The sequence below is a fragment of the Micromys minutus genome (assembly GCF_963924665.1).
Source record: "Micromys minutus genome assembly, contig: SCAFFOLD_112, whole genome shotgun sequence".
NCBI classification, from domain to species: Eukaryota; Metazoa; Chordata; class Mammalia; order Rodentia; family Muridae; genus Micromys; species Micromys minutus.
In genome coordinates this window covers 16,355-33,072 of record NW_027667875.1, presented here as the reverse complement: position 1 = coordinate 33,072, position 16,718 = coordinate 16,355, and the positions used below count along the sequence as shown (strand labels likewise).

The 16,718-nt window shown below is 41.7% G+C and overlaps 1 pseudogene across 1 annotated transcript; it reads left to right on the top strand.

The window, feature by feature from the left end:
* Positions 1–5,908: 5,908 nt before the first annotated feature.
* LOC308416103 (eukaryotic translation initiation factor 4E transporter-like) lies at positions 5,909–15,751 on the top strand (annotated as a pseudogene). The gene is made up of 4 exons: positions 5,909–5,943; positions 6,769–7,534; positions 7,743–9,027; positions 15,545–15,751. The product of its transcript is annotated as a eukaryotic translation initiation factor 4E transporter-like (transcript).
* The last annotated feature ends 967 nt before the right edge of the window (positions 15,752–16,718 follow it).

Below are 16,718 nucleotides of genomic sequence, written 5' to 3'. Positions count from 1 at the left end.
TCCAAATCCCAGCATCCTGAAAACAGCAGTGACTACAGCTTTCAGGACTCAGACAACATCTTTTTAGACACAAATGATGAAAAACAGCCACTAATTTGGAGGAACATACGTGTACAAACATATGGCAAAAAATGGAAATCTTTGTCCTTTTAAAATGTAGCTCACAGAAGAGCTAGGACCTGGTTCATGAATCTAAGGGAAATAAGTAAAAATCACTGTTCCTTATGTACCATGTGACCTAACCAAGTACTATTATCTCTACAAATATGTTTCTTTCTCAGTGTGTCTAATTTAAGTGGTGCTTTTAAATATTAAATGCAAAATCACTTAGCAAAGTGTCCTTGAATGTAGTCCATATGGAGTAATTTACCAATAATGATAAAATTTTGGAATAAATGTTAAAAACACAAGCAGTGTTTCATGTTCATTTTTAAGTGTCAGGCACAAGGCTAAGAATCCTATGACTTAAAGTTGAGATGAAGGTATAAGAGGAATTACAAAAAGCCATTTTGTCAAGGACAAATGCTAAGTAAAAATACCTAGTATTACCAAAATATAATTACCATAAACAGAGTCTTAAGATTGTGAGAATAACTCGACTCATTACTTCACAGTTTTTATTATTACAAAGATATGGTTTCATTTTCATAAATGATAAAGGAAGAAACAACAGATTCGGAAAAAGAAAGCAAAAATGCCTATGTTGAATATTTCTAGGTTGCTTTGTGCTCCAACTTGAGAAGTAAAATGCAACATATAGAATAAAACTCCTCGTACAAAATGGTAGAAAACATCACACTAAAGATAACAAGATGACTCTCCTTCCTGAACACTTCAAAAAAATAGACGGCCCTGAAATCTAGCAAAAAGCCCCAGTAAGTTCTTCCATTATCACAATCATATTTTCAGTAGAGCATCAAAGCAAAACCTAGGAAAGCCATTCAGGCGGCTTTCTAATTCTCAGCAATTTATTTTTATTTTATTCTAGACACACAGACAAACTACTTCTAAAGTCAAATAAATTTTGATAGACAACAAAATTTCACTCAAAAAAAAACCCAAATAAGAACAAATTACTTTTTGATCTAATGACAAATCAAAATGTTGTAAGAAGATGAGCAATGGCAACACACCTTTAATCTCAGCACTCTGGAGAGAGGTAGGTAGGCAGACCACTTGACTTTGAAACCAAACTGATCTATGGGCTACTCAGAAAAATCTGGGAATTCAAAGAAAAACTCTGCCTCTACAGGAAAGGAAGAAAGAAGGAAAAACATAATTTTTACAGTTTGCTTTGTTTGTTGGTTGGTTGGTAAGGATCAGGCAGATGCTCAGTAGGTAAAGTGCCTCCTCCCCAAGCATGAGGACCTAGGTTCAGATCCTTATCCACATAAGATCTGTGCAGTGCTAAACATACCTCTCTAACTCCAACACTTTGACTCAAAAGAGACAGATTCTAGGAGTCATCCAGTCCAGCCAAAATGGCAAGCTCCATGTTCAGTGAGAAATTTCGACACAAGAACTAAGGGAAAAAGCAACTAGAAGACATCGAACAGACCTCTGGCCTCTAAGCAAACATAGAAAACTCAGACCTATGTTCTTTAGCATGCATTAACTCAATTAACCACTGTAATGCTACGAAGTGGGTAATACTATAGTCATCATATACAGTTGAATGAAATGAAGCACCAGAAATCACTGACAAGTCCAGAATCGTGCAAACAGCAAACAGTAGCAGGCAGGACCTGGACTGAAAAAATCAAATGTTCAAATTAACTACAGTATTCACTTTGTTGACAATTTATACAAAGAGTTTATAAGGTTCCAGGCACAGTTCTAAGTACTAGAGATAAAATTATGAATAAAGCTAATATAATCTCTACCCTGTAGTTAGGAAGAGCCAAAAAGTCGAATGGAAATAATTGACAAGTAAAAAGTGTATCATAATAAACACAAAAGAGTAAAAAAAAAATATTTAACTTAATACCAAATAAAAGAGTCAAACAACAGGAATAGAGAGACCTGCTTCTATTTTAGGAACCAGGAGAAATTCTCTCAATTAAAGAACAGTAATAGAAGAACAACTACCATCAATCAGAAGAGGTGTCCAGCACATCTGTCTGGGTTGGATCCTGAAGCCCAGTAGTGAGAGTCATGGGGAAGGCTAAGGTTAAGTTGGCAGCTGCTCTGACGGCAGGGAGAAGGAGGTTAGATTCAGTTCTGCATGCAATCCAGAGCCATTTGAGGATGTTGAGAACAAAAGGTTCAAACCAAGTTCTTTCTCAAAAGATTATTCTGCTTTGTTATATGAGGAACAGCAAGGAAAATAAGGACACCTGCGAAGACAATAATCAAACAGTCTAAGGAGGATAACACTAGAACTTAACACTTGCATCTGAGCACAGTTTACAAGGAGGTGAGGTACTTAAAGAACCTGCACTTCTCTCTCAATTATCTCTCTTCTCATGCTCTCAAGCTCTGTTCAAAGAATATTAATTTCTAAAATATCTATTAATATCCACATTAATGTTCCAGTTGGCACTGTTGTTACTAAAAAAGAAGTAAAAAGTGTTTTTGGTTGTTTGTGGTTCGATATCCTGTTTAACTTATCCTATGATTTATATTGGTCTTCATTTATGATGGGTCTAACTAAACAACCCCTAACTGTTTGGCACCTCACTGTGTAGATCAGACATCCTCCTGCCTCTGTCCCCTAGAGCTGAGAATAACCAAGCGCTGTTTATACTATGATTGACAGTCCCTTATATTGTAATAAAACACTAAGAATCACACCAGCCTTTAGGAGCAGGTTTCTTAGATCCCCCTTGACTTGTTTTCTTCTCATGATATTCTCTCTAGCATATCAGGCCCTGGTCAGTAAACAGCTACAAGAGTATGACACGGAAAAAACATAGTACCTGTAGATTCACAGTCTTATTAAACATTTTTCACTGAAGAACTAATTTATTAGTCAGCTACCCAAAACTGGAAAATGATGTCTTCAAAGTATGAATAAAAAGCTTAGTTAACACTCTTCTTCACTTGCTTGCCTTGTGGGACTAAACAACTGTTAGACACCTGGACTTCCATTCACAGGTGCTGCTGACCATTCTTGAGGAACTGGACTACAAAATTTTAAAGTCTTTGCAGATTTCTATTCAGTGCTGTGAAAAGGATAACATGAGAAGCTAAAGCCTATGCCAATGGGCTAGTGAATGAAAACTTTTTGAAGCTGAAGAACATCAGTTAAGAGACAAACTGAATCCTGGACTTCACGGTGGACCTCATCATCTTGCAAACATATGCAACAGTTCCATGAACACATTTGAGTGAACTCAGGCTAGAGATGACTCAGAGTTCAGGCCAAACTGAAGAAGAATTTTAAATCATAGACTAATAACCCAAATAAGACTCTTTGTGTTAAAGCTCTATGTTGGGACTCATTCATTTTGCAACTACTTTAGGTAACAGTACAACAAAGTTCTTGTTGTTGAAAATAAAAAATCATCTGCACAGGCAAGGCTTCAAGAAAAGAATATGCACTTAGCCAGTGAAGCTACTTGAAATAAAAATATTTAGATTAAAATATGTGAGCACATCACTTCTCAGCCTATTGGCTAAGATCAAGTGTAAAATGTATGAACGCAGACCTGGAGAGATGGCTCAGTAGCTAAGAGTACTAGCTGCTCTTTCTGGGCAAGTTCAAATCCCAGTATCTACAGGACAGCTCACCACCATCCACAACTCTAGTTCTAGGGCATATGATACTATTTTCTGGCTTCTGCCAGCACCAGGCATGCACATCTACACAGACATATGTGCAGCCAAAATATTTATACACATACACTTAAATTAATAAGCAAAAATAAAACAAACTAAAATATGTAACTATGCAGGCCAAGTACAAAATAAAGTAACAATGATTATCATATCAAAGTAACTATCCAGACTTACATTCTCATTCCAGCAAACAATGAGGAGATCCATTGCAAAGGATCTGTTCACAGTGCAGTGCATGTCTAACTTAATGTTGTATCCTAAATCTCTGTGGTCTCTAAATCTAATTCTATCAAGTTAACTTGATTTTTGTGTTTCATTCATTCACTTCTGAATGTGAATGAAATTTCACATGTTTAGGAAATGCTAGGGAGATTGACTCAGAAAACAAAAAAGCCCTGAGAGATTTCAAAGAAGAAAATAGTGGTGAGACAGTAAGATAGTGTATAGAAGCCCAGATGTCCACAGCCTCCCTGCTCACCTGTAAGTTCTCTTTTATCTCATTTTCTTTGTAACTCTGGGCAAGAACCACAATTCCACATTAAAGATGGTAGTGAAGGGCAATCTGAGTTGGGCTTCGATGATGTTTTTTTGCCATGTCACAAAGAACTGGATCATTCAAAAAAAAAAAAAAAAAAAAAAAACTGGGGTACTTGGATATACCCTGGAGGAGAAGGCAGAGATCTTTAGTTTCAAACGTTGAAAAACTTTAGGAGGCTTCTGAACTCATATGGTGCCTACTGAAAATCAGGGGTCATCAATGAACAAGCAATATTTCCACCACTGAGATCTCCTAGAAAATGCAAGTTCTATCATCTCTGTGCAAATTCGAAATGAGCTTCTGAAAATCGAGTTTATAGTACTGAAAAGATTTCGCCAATACTAGTGATTGAAGTAAATTCTCTACTGTCCTTCTTACCATTGCTTAGATGGTTGATAACCAAGAACACAGTAGGCAACTAGAACAATGAATGTCCTTTGACTTGCAGTAGTTCAACAGCTTGCTCTGGTTCAGGTAGAGATGGCATTACTCCTGTAGATGGGCAAACAAAGATGTATGATTATATGAGATGCTAAGGTTAATGGAACAGAGAAATGTTAAAGATGAATTAAAGAAGGGGTGTTGTAGGAACTCCAATAACATACTCTGTAAAAATAAAGAATGCCTACACTCAGAGGCACATTCCTATATTCTCCCATACCCTGGAGAATCTCCCTTCCTCCCTTCCTCAGTTGTCCCTCTTCCAACTGCTCACCTCCCTCCCACTTGGCACAGATATCCACTGTGTCAAATAATATTTTCTTTTGTTCATCACCTGGAAACAGATTTTGCCCGGCTGGAATAAAAACAATCTGCTTGAGGGTCTGAATAAAAATGGGTGTGTCATAGGAGTAGCTCAAATTTGAACACTAAATATTCACTAAGGGGAGCACTATTCTGTGTATTTATATTTACAGAGTGATTTGCATATGAAATTATAAGGAGTATTTTTATGTGCTTGATTTAGTCTCTTGTATAAATCAAAAATATATATAAAAGAAAAGCTTAGTCAAGGTCATACAACCAGCAGAGAGAGACAAAATCCAAACCCATATTAAAGGCTTTCGTCTTTCCACTTCAAAAGCCATTGAAGACTGTATGTTTGACTTCATAGGAATATGTAGGCATTGGAATTTATTAGCAGTGATTGTTAAAAACAGTGACCCACCCGACCCCTCATTTTGAATGTTAGTTTTCATTTGGGGTTAAGGGAATGAACTTATATATTTAAGCACATTAACTTTGAAAAGTTGTATTTTTAAACTTGAGACAACACAGAAATTAATCTTCAAAGCGAATCCTACTCTTTAAAAACTGAATAAATATGCATTAGTTACCATACAACAGTGCAAAGTTACAAGATCATTTACACAAACTGGTACACACTGACCTAAAAGACACAGAGAAGAAAACAGAGTAATTCAGGAAAAATGGCAAATAACTAGGCTAATCAGTAAGACGAGTGCACTCTAGTAGACTCAATTCCTGGATGGAGAGCTTCAGATAAACTTCCAAGTGTCCAGCACAAGTAGCCCTGGACAGCATTTCCCTGGGCAACGTCCTGTCAGTGTGAGATAGCCGACTAAAAGAATGGTAATTCTGTTACACCTGACCCAAGAAAAACGGTAAAATCTTAGACAATCACTTGTGCTCTTTTGTAAACAATTAAGAACTTTGTACAGAGCAGGTTACTGTGTCTAAGGAGAGCCAGCCTGTGTGGGGGGGATTCCCCGCCAAGCCCAAGCCAGGGACAGCATGGAGCAGGTGCAAAGCCGGCCCCGCCCACTCAGAGCAAGAGTGTGGCCATCGCAGGGCCAGGCCTGCCTGTGAGGTCAGGGAGCAGGTGGCAGATCAGGTGGCAGGGTGCGCGCAGGGGGCAGCAGAGGCAGGAGGCGCACGTGCAGAGGGCAGACAGCAGATGCCAGCTCTAGGCAGCCTACCTGTGGACCTGCTCCCTGCTCCCTGAGGTCTGTCACCTCCATGAGTACTGTCCCTGTCCTTCTTCTGAAAGAGCCTGTAGTCCTGGATCTGGGTGAGGGGACCTGGGTTTCCAAGAGCAGGCCCGCACTGGCACTCCCTCCCCGTGGAGGCCCCTCACATGGCCACAAGTGTGGCCTTCTGAGAGGTGAACTCTTTCCGGTTCCCCAGCCCCTTACACGAGGATAATAAGGGGCAGTTGGTGCCATCCAGTGATCAGTGACAGGCACTTTGTAGCAGCCTGAATTACTGGACCCGCAGCCCAACCCGTCCTACCTGTACTCCAGGAAACTTCACCACCACCAAGGAAAAAGAGAATTGGGGATGAAACAGAAAATAGAGATGCCTTCCTTTACCTGAAGAAACTGTACCCCTCCAAATTCCCCCCATTGCTATACAAAAGAGGGACTCTTGGATATAAAAGACCATTCATCCTCTAAACAGAAGCTACCATGCCTCTGAAAATATGTCAGTGATGGCAGTCCATTGGAGAAAGACAGTGCTGAGCTTCGTCTTTTTGGTGGACGAAGGGTTGACAAGGAAAATTTCTGCTACATCTTTGAGAAGGATCAGCATCTTAGTGGTAAGGACCTGCAAGACTTGAGAGACCGAGACAAGGACAAGTGTTTCAGGAGGGAGTTTAGAGATAGTAAGCGTGTCTTTGGTGAGCACAGAAGAAATGATGCGTACACTGAGAAAGAACCAGAATGGTTTTCAGCTGTCAGTATGAAACCATAGATTTGACTGGCTTTAATGATAAGATTGTAGAGGAGGATCACAAAGGACTAAAAGAACAATGGACTGCCTCTGTGAAAAAAGGCATAGTGGAGTGCAATGGAGGGGTGGCTGAAGAGTATTAAGTGGAAGTCATTCTGGCCCAGGAGCCCCCTGCTGACCTGGAAATTCCAAGGGATGTAAACCTACCTGAGCAGTCTCCAGGAGAATTTGACTATAATAAATTTGTTAACCTTGATAAGATGCCATGCATGGCTTTAATGATAGATGTTCTGAGAGAAGGAACAGTCTCTGCCAGCCACTTCAGTAGGTGGGTCTCTAACCCAAGCTGGTCAGAGAAAAAAATCCAGCAGCCTTGGACCAACACCCCTTGAAGAACTTGAGAGGCTGGTAGGTTTAGAGCAAGCCGTCTTCGCTCCTGGACAGAACTCAGGGACTTATTTTTCTCCCATGCCATCAGAAGACCATGCTAAAAATAAAATAGACATTTTAGAAATGCTACAGAAGTGCTGGAGGAATGGTTCAGTGGTTAAGAGAACTCTGACTGCTCTTCGAGAGGTCCTGAGTTCAATTCCCAGGAACCACATGGTGTCTCAAAACCATCGGTAATGGGATGCACTGCCTTCTTCTAGTGTCTGAAGACAGCTACAGTGTACTCATAGACATAAAGTTAAATTTTTTAAAAAACAACATTAAAAAAGAAATGCTACAGAAAGCCAAAGTGGATTTTAAACCACTTCTTTCTAGCCTTTCTACAAATGAAGAAAAACTAAAAAAGAGCTCACATTCAGGGGTTGTACTTTCAGTGGAAGAGGTAGAAGCTGGGCTGAAAGGCTTGAAGGTGGAACAGAATATGAAGAATTCAACTCCCTTCATGGCAGAACATTTAGGAGATTCTGAGTGCTGTGATTAGCAATCAACAGCTGAAGAAAGATGGTGATACGACTTCATTCAACAAACTAGCAAAGGCAAGTGAGACTTTGCCTACCCAGCCCAAAGTCAGTCACTTGTTAGCCCCTGCTGAGATTCCGGGCCAGTCTTTCCCTCAAAACATCCTACACATGTTTCAAACTCAAGCAGCCTCAACAGACTACCTTCATCCAAGGATATCATCACCAATCAGGACCCCAGCAACTACTTGAATATCCATTCCAAGGCATGTGCAAGCCCATGAGTCCTGTCTCAGCCCAGATGAGTCAGCTAGAATGCAGAAAGTTGCTTTGGAGGGGCTAGCTCTACCACCTGAACTTCCTGTACAGACAGCACCCTCCTACCAGCCTGGTTTTAGCAAACCGCAAGTGGACAGAACCAGAGTTCGGCTCAGAAACAGGCAACAGTTAATGTGAGAGTCACCAGTACCCATGCACCGAGGAAATTCATCTTCCCCTGCTCCTGCTGCCTCCATCATGAGCATGCTTTCTCCTTCCTTCACCCCTACATGTGATCTGCAATGTATATGAAAGCAGAAAGAAGAGCAAGGAGGAAATAGCTCTTGAAACAGTCGTTCCTGGTGATGGTAAAGAGGATACTCAGAAGGCCAACGAAAAGAATCTCCTGTCACCCAATCCCATACCCAATACTGATCAAGACTCTTCTATGACAAATCTTAAACTTTCGACATTACAGCAGTCTTCATGCTCCACTCTGCTGTCCCAGACCAACCCTTACACCAAAAAACAAGATTACAGACCTAAAGCAACTGGGCAGAAAACAGCTACCCTGGCATCCCCAATCCCTGGAACACCTTTTCTCTGCCCTACCAACCAAGTTCCCCTTGACCCTCACGTTTCTTTTGTTCGACCTGTGCACCAGCTTTACCCAGATTAGAACAAAGGTGCATCTACAGCATCTTCCAAGATTCCTCCAAGGTGTGCTTCCTCCTGGGATACACTTCTTTACAGTGACTATCTGGCTCACTCCTGGGTCAACCTTTGTACCCTTTGGTCTCTGCTGCTAGTCACCCTCTCTTAAACCCTGGGACCTCTCTGCATTTGGCAGTGATGCAGTGTCGCCTGCCCTACATCTTGCCAGCAAGAATGACACACGGCAACAGGATTCTTCTGCAAACAACCATTATTGTACAGCACTCTTGAGCAGGGGACTGCCGAGGAAGAAATGTGCACTGCTTAAATATGCCCAGGAGACACGTGCCGCTTCCTGATTGGCGCGCCCTCCAGTATCTCATTAGCATACCCCAAGAGCGGGCTGTGACATTCATGGTATATGAGCACAACAGCTCTGTTTACTGAAACATCAGCAGAAAGCCGGCGCCATCTATTGGAGAGGCACAAATGGCTTCCAACATTTCTTTCTTTTATCTTAAATAAAACATGGCCGATCAACCATCAGGCTGTTGTTGGACCTTTAGCGTTCAAGACAATGATCAGCAATAATTTTGGGTAAAGCACCCTCCTGCGTACAATGGGAACGAGCCCTGCAGGGTGCAAAGGCTGCCTATGTGTAGGACAACCAATCCTGGTGCAATGTCTCAAAGTCTCAGGGTGCAAGGGCTATCCAGACACAGACCCATCACTTCTCCTTAAGCATATTAAGCCAAACAGAGGGAGAGGTGCCCATTTTGAGTGCAGCAAGAGCTTGTGCTATGACCACTTTGTCACCTTGTTGTTGAGTACGGAGTTTGCACACCATCTAGAGCAGAAACACAGTCTGTCTGCACAAAAGCATGCCAAAAACTAGCTAATAAGGCAAAAGTTCTATTTTCCACTAACCCTGCTATCTCGGTGTCTTAGGGCAAGTAAGGTACATCAAAGGTTTTATTGGTGCCAAACAAAAAGGAAATAGTTTTGCATAATGGCGAATGTGCATTGGTTTTGGAAACACTGACAGAATCTCCCAACTCGGTTCTGCTTGAATCGTCATGCAGGACAGGCTCATCAAAAGCATGTAGAGCAGCATTTTGTTCTGGTAGCACTCGACGTGTTAGACGTTCTGGGATCCAAATTGGGCTTTCTTCTTCCTGTGGAAACACACAAAAAGCTCCCCTGGATCGTATTAAAATAGGATCCGGGCCTTTGAAATCTCCAGTGAGGACATCTTTCCATTTTACTAACTCTTTAGGTGGAACAGGCCATTGTTTATGGCGCTCGGCAGCTGAATGGCCATGAGCATCCAAATTTTAAAAATTTAAGGTAAGAAGTAGAGTAGAAATGGCTATTTTGGGTGTAGGGAGCACCTCTTCATTTCCCCCTTTTTGTTTGTTTAAATATACCTTCAGGGTGCAATGAGCTCTTTCAATGATGCCTTGACCCTGAGGATTATAAGGCAAACCTGTCAGAAGTGAAACGCCCATGTGATGGCAAAATTGCTTGAATTTTGCTGAAGTATAGGCAGGACCATTATCTGTTTTTAACACTTTAGGTATGCCCCATGCACTCTATGCTTCAAGACAATGAGTAATAACATGAGAAGCCTTTTCTCCCTATAAAGGAGAAGCAAAAATGACTCCTGAACTGGTATCAATAGACACATATACATATTTTCATTTTCCGAAAGAGGGAACATGGGTGACATCCATTTGCTAAACTTGGAGAGGCTGAATGCCTCGTGGTTATACCCCTACATGTGGGGTGGTGGCAAAGACACTGCAGTTTCCACAGTGGAGAACTATGTCTCTGTTGTCTTTTCTAATGATGGAGAAACGCCTACTTAAGGTTTCAGCTGTCACATGAAACAGAGAATGGAACTGGGTAGCGGCCTCCACAGGGGTCAGGACTGCAAATACAGTAGCTCTGGTGGCAAGATCTGCTAAATTATTACCTTGTGAAATTGGACCAGGTAGGCCTGAGTGGGCACGAATGTGCGTGGTGTAGCAAGGAGAACGTCTGGATAACAGCTTCTGCTGAATTTGCATAAATATGGAAGCAACTGAGCTCCCAGTTTTAATTAGACCAGCTACCTCCAGGGAATTAATTGCATTAACTACATAAGAGGAGTCTGAGACTATATTAACCGGACTAGGGAAAGCATTTAAAACTTCTAGAACAACTTGACATTCATCCAACTGAGGGGAATTTTGAGCAAACTGTTTGGTTACTACTTTGCCTTTATGCACATATGTGCCTATCCCTGTTTTAGAGCCATCAGTATATACTATGTCACCTTTTGTAAGAGGAACTGCACTTGTCACACGGGGAAACACGAGAGGCTGATAGCGTGCAAAGGTCAAAATTGGGTTTTTAGGGTAATGATTGTCAAATGTCCCAGAAAAGGCACATACAAGTATGGCCCAATCATCATCAACAACAGCCAAATTCTGTAACTTTTCTGCAGTATATGGAATAATTATTTTTTCTGGATAGGTACCAAAATGAGTAACAGTAGCCTTTAATCCACTCAAGGCAAGTTTTGCTACGGCCGAGAGATACCATTAAATAGTTTTGGCCGGGGAAGCCTGTGGATGAGTCCACAGCAAAAGACATTTCTGTCATAACACTGCAGTAGGCAACTTCTCAGTCTGTAAGAGACAGCTCAAAAGGTTTACCAGGGTGTAGTATGACTATCTGAGCTTCAGCCAAGGATTTCTCTACCTTCTGTAAGGCTGCCACAGCCCCGGTGGTCAGAGATCGTGGGGATGTTAACTGTTGATCTCTTTCAAGAATATCCAACAAGGGTTTTAGTTTAGCAGTAGAAATCTTTAGGAACGGCCTAAGCCAATTAATGTCCCCTAGGAGCTTTTGGAAATCATTTAATGTCTGTAAATGATCTCTTCTGATTTTTATTTTTTGAGGTACATCAAATTCTGGGTGAATGACGGCTCCTAAGAACCTTCCCATCTGTGATCGCTGAACTTTCTCTAAAGCTATCGTTAACCCAATGTGATGTAAGGACTTAACTAAATCATCAAAGGCTACTTCTAAGTCTTGAACATTAGGGCCACATAAAAGAATGTCATCCATATAATGAAAAATGGTCAATGACGAGTATTGCCTTCTAATAGGGGTTAAAGCTTGTTGTACATACAGCTGGCACATAGTAGGACTGTTTGCCATTCCTTGTGGGAGAACTTTCCATTGGTATCTTTTATCAGGTTCTACATGGTTTATGACAGGAAGAGTAAAGGCAAACTTCTCTTTATCTTTGGGATGTAATGGGACAGAGAAAAAACAGTCTTTAAAATCTATAATAATTATCTCCCACAGCTTGGGTAAAGCTGACAGAAGTGGGAGACCTTGTTGCACAAACATAAACTGTTGCATTTGTGCATTAAATGGTTTGAGATCAAGTAAGAGTCTCCATTTGCCTGATTTCTTTCTTATAACAAAAATTGGAGTATTTCAAGGGGAGGTAGAAGGCTCCAAATGTCCTAACTGTAATTGCTCTCTTACCAAGTGATGGAGAGCCTCTAAGTTTTCAGAGGAAAGAGGCCACTGAGGAACCCACACAGCATCCTCTGTTAGCCATGGTATGGGCATAGTCCCCTCAATGGCCCTAAGAAAAACCCAAAGCACTTCGATCAAATTTTATGGTGGGCTGTATGGGGTCTGTAGGACCTTGATGATGTTTGCTGATGCCTCTTCCGGGGATATACTCCATATCAGTCATCATCCCTTGAGCAAACAGGGAATAATTATTCATAAGTTTAAGGACTAGTTCTGTTAAAATGTCTCTTCCCCATAGATTAACCGGTAGTGGAAGGACATATTTTGTAAAAGTCCCTTTCTGTCCCTCAGGGGCTTTCCATTTTAATGATTTCAAGCTGTTAGCAGGACTCGCTTCATAGCCGAAGCCTTGTAATGAATGGTAAGATTGAATAACTGGACACTTAGCAGTCCAACACTTAGTAGATATGACACCTTTAATCCCCGCAAAACAAGTCTGGCTATGGCCAAGGGACACCATTCAATATTTTTGGCCGGGGAAGCCTGTGGATGAATCCACAGCAAAGGACCTTTCTGCCATAACACTGCAGTAGGCAACTTCTCAGTCTGTAAGATACATAACTTAAAAGATTGAATAACTGGCCACTTAGCAGGCCACCACTTAGTAGATATGATGCTTTTGTCTACCCCTGTGTCCAAAATTTCTTCAAAAAGTTTCCCTTCAATCTCTAAATTCAAGGTTGGTCATTTATTAAAGTCCACCAAGAAATAGGCTGAGTCAGTTCTTGAAGAACCGAAGCCTTTGCTCTCCCTTCTCAACCTGCTTGATGCAAATTGGGTGTGACAACTGGGGAGGATAAGCAATTGTGCAATCTGTTACCCTGGGGAGATGGTAAACAAACCCCACTGGGAGGAGCACATAATTTTTAGTTGGCCTTCATAATCTTGATCAATCACCCCAGGGTGTACTACCAATCCTTTAACGGTGGCAGATGTGCACCCTAAAAGCAGCCCTATTGTATTAGTGGGTAATGGTCCATGAAAATCAGAAGGGATAGGCTGAACTCCCATTTGTGGAGTTAGGACAATTCTGGTGGTGGCGCTGAGTTCCAATACTGTGGAACCCGGAGTGGCTCTCTGTGGGGGTTCTCCTGAGCCCAGAGTACTGGGGAGCTGGTTACCCCATATATTTGAGGGCCCCAAGGATGAGGGCCCCGCTGTACATTTTTTGACACTTCTAGGGGCCTCCCAGTGAAATCTTTTACTGATCTACATTCATTAGCCCAATGCTTCCCTTTCTTACACTTAGGACACAGGCCAGGAATACTCTTAGGGTTGAAGCCAGAGCTCTGACTTCTACACTCTCTCTTCATATGACCAGGCTTCCCACATTTAAAACTAGTGACACTCCTCCTAGGAGGACCAGGCCGCCGCTGCCCCTGTAGTATGGCAGCAGCTAAGCCTGCATTAGTTAAGGGTCCTCTGATCTCTCTACAGGGTTTAATCCAGGCTTGTAATCCTTTAGCCTTCCAGGGGACAATGGCATTATGACATTCTTTAGTGCATTGTTCAAAGACCAGTTGCTCTATCAAGGGCATAGCCTGTTCTTGGTCTCTGAACATTTTGCCCGCTGCTTCCATCATGGGGGCCACAAAATCTGAGAAGGGTTCACTTGGACTCTGAATAACTTTTGTTAGATTTCCTGACACTTCTCCCTTATTTGTGAGCACTTTCCATGCCTTCACGGCACAAAGCACTATCTGGCCATAGACTTCCTCGGGGTAGGCTGTTTGGTTGACAGCCCACTGTCCCTGTCCTGTCAACATTTCAAAATTCCAAGCTGGCTATCAGGCGACTGCATTGGCACCAGCCTGGGTCTGACAAGTGTCATGCCATAAGGCTTTCCACTCAATGTATTGTCTCATACTTAGGAGACAAGCTTTAGTAACAAACTGCCAATCAGTAGGGGTCATTGCTATTGTAGTTAACCTCTCTATCTTGGACATGGTATAATTAGCGGTGACTTTATAAGCTCAGACTGACTCTGCCAACTCTTTAACTTTCTTATGATCGAGGGTGTGATAACTACAGACAGCATTATCCTCCTCGAACTCGGAAAACATTTGCCTGAGGGCATGGCATGTCTCCGGTGAACAAAAGGAGAACTCGCACTTTCTCTCTGAATAAGGTAGAGAAGCAGAGGCCACCGTGGCAGCTGCTTTAAGATTTTCAGTTTCGCTGCAGGAGTCCTCCATCCTGGATGATATCGCTCTGCCTCATATTTTGCTGCCTCCTCTTCTAAATCTTTCTCTTTAGACTCAAACAATTTATCCTCTAACTCATCTGCCAGCTCTAAAACTTGTATCTGTGGATACAGAGTATCCTCTCCGGGGAACATGTATTCGTTTCCAGGGCTGAATCGTTTCCTCTCCCGGCAATCCTTCTGGGGGGGGGGGTCTTTCATCGGTCTTTCCTCCTTTCGGTTTTCTTTCACTTTCATTTTGTATTCTGCTCCATTTCTGACATGCTCTAGACATGCCTCTCAGAGCCTACTTGTTTTAATTTTTGTTTCTTGTGTGCTCCCAATTTCACTCTGACATGCCCTCTTGGTGCTGCGTGATAACTTTCTGTCCTGCCTTAATCATGGCCTCACATTTTTGATCCCGCAAACATAATCTAACTAACTTCCACAGCTATATTGTCACAACAGTCACCACAAATGCAAGCAATAACCCCTCTACTGTCAGAGAGAATCCAAAAAGGGACATGCCTCTTGGAGCTTACCTATTTAATTTACCTTTTTGCAGTTCTGATTCCACTTCAATGGACTGAAGGTTCCCCTTGGGACTAGTGATGTAAAGGCTTCCTGGTATTTTCAGCACCACTTGTCACGCACCCTACATCTCACCAGCAAGAACAAAGCTTGGCAACAGGATTCTTCAGCCAACAACCTTTATTGTACAGTACTCTTGAGCAGGGGACTGCTGAGGAAGAAAAGTGCACTGCTTAAATATGCCCAGGAGACTCGTGCTGCGTCCTGATTGGTGCACCCTCCAGTATCTCATTTGCATACCCCAAGAGCAGTCTGTGACATGCATGGTATATGTGCACAACAGCTCTGTTTGCTGAAACATCGGCAGAAAGCCAGCGCCATCTATTGGTGAGGCACAAACAGCTTCCAACAATGCAGGAGCAGCTACAGTACTCAGTTCTGCATCCTCCAGGATCTAGTTCCCAGGCAGCAGCTATCAACATTCAGACTTCCCAGAATGTACCTAGCTGGTCAGGCCTTCCCCATATGCACGTCCAGCTGGACCATCACACCAACCAAAGAAGCAGCATCCCTGTGGGCCTTGCCAAATGGTTTGGATCTACATTATGACAGAAGGCTGTTAAATAAATGTAGGCCTTGGAACATTTGTTGCCATCATGCCATAGCCAATGGATAAACTAACTTGTTGAATCTCATGTTATTTGACTTCTTTTATACTTCCAATGAATAAATGAAGCAGTGTAATGGGAATAGTTGTGTGGACTTTTCTCAGTGGTTAACATACCTATTTTAAAGAGTAATACTTAACTTTAAGAAGAATGTTGTTGAAACTCTATGCATGTTATTTAGTATGATGTGCAGAAAACTCTTTAAGAAGGTACCTGGGTCTTCAAGATTCCTTTGGAAACTGGGGAAGAAATCCCTATGGCCATTAAAAGGAGAGGGTGATTCTTATACACCATCAATATAGCAAACGGTTTATTTGCCTAAAAGTCATTTAAAGATACTTAAAGTGCATAAAAATTTTATTTACTGTACAGAGTTCTGGATGTATTTATCAAATAGAAAAACCACCCTGGACTTAGTAGTTTACCCATTTTGTGGTTTCCCTTGAAAAGAAAAATAAGTTTTCATTGTTTAGTCGTTCTGTTACACTGAAGGGGAAAGACCTTACTGGGAAACAAGTTTTTCAGATAGGATGACAGTTCCTTCTATCACAACTTATGTATTTACATCCTAAAAGTTTCCCATTATGACTCTGGGATGTATACACAAGACAGCCCCAAATTCACTGTGCTGCTTAACAGGAACTTATTAAAATAGATAAAAGAGAAAAATTGCTGATTGTCTTGTACTAGAAGAACATAGTAAGAGGGGAAAACCCAGTTCTTTTTATTAAACCAAGTACAGTATGAAAATTACAAGAGACCAAAATCAGCAAACAAGTTTTATGAATTACAGGAGTAAAAATGTACCAGCTGCTTTTCATCAGTCTTTAGATGTTTGGATTGTTTTGTCTTTATTTTGGGGGGATTGTAAATTGTCAGAGGTTTTCTACCATTCCAGGTTTTTCCAC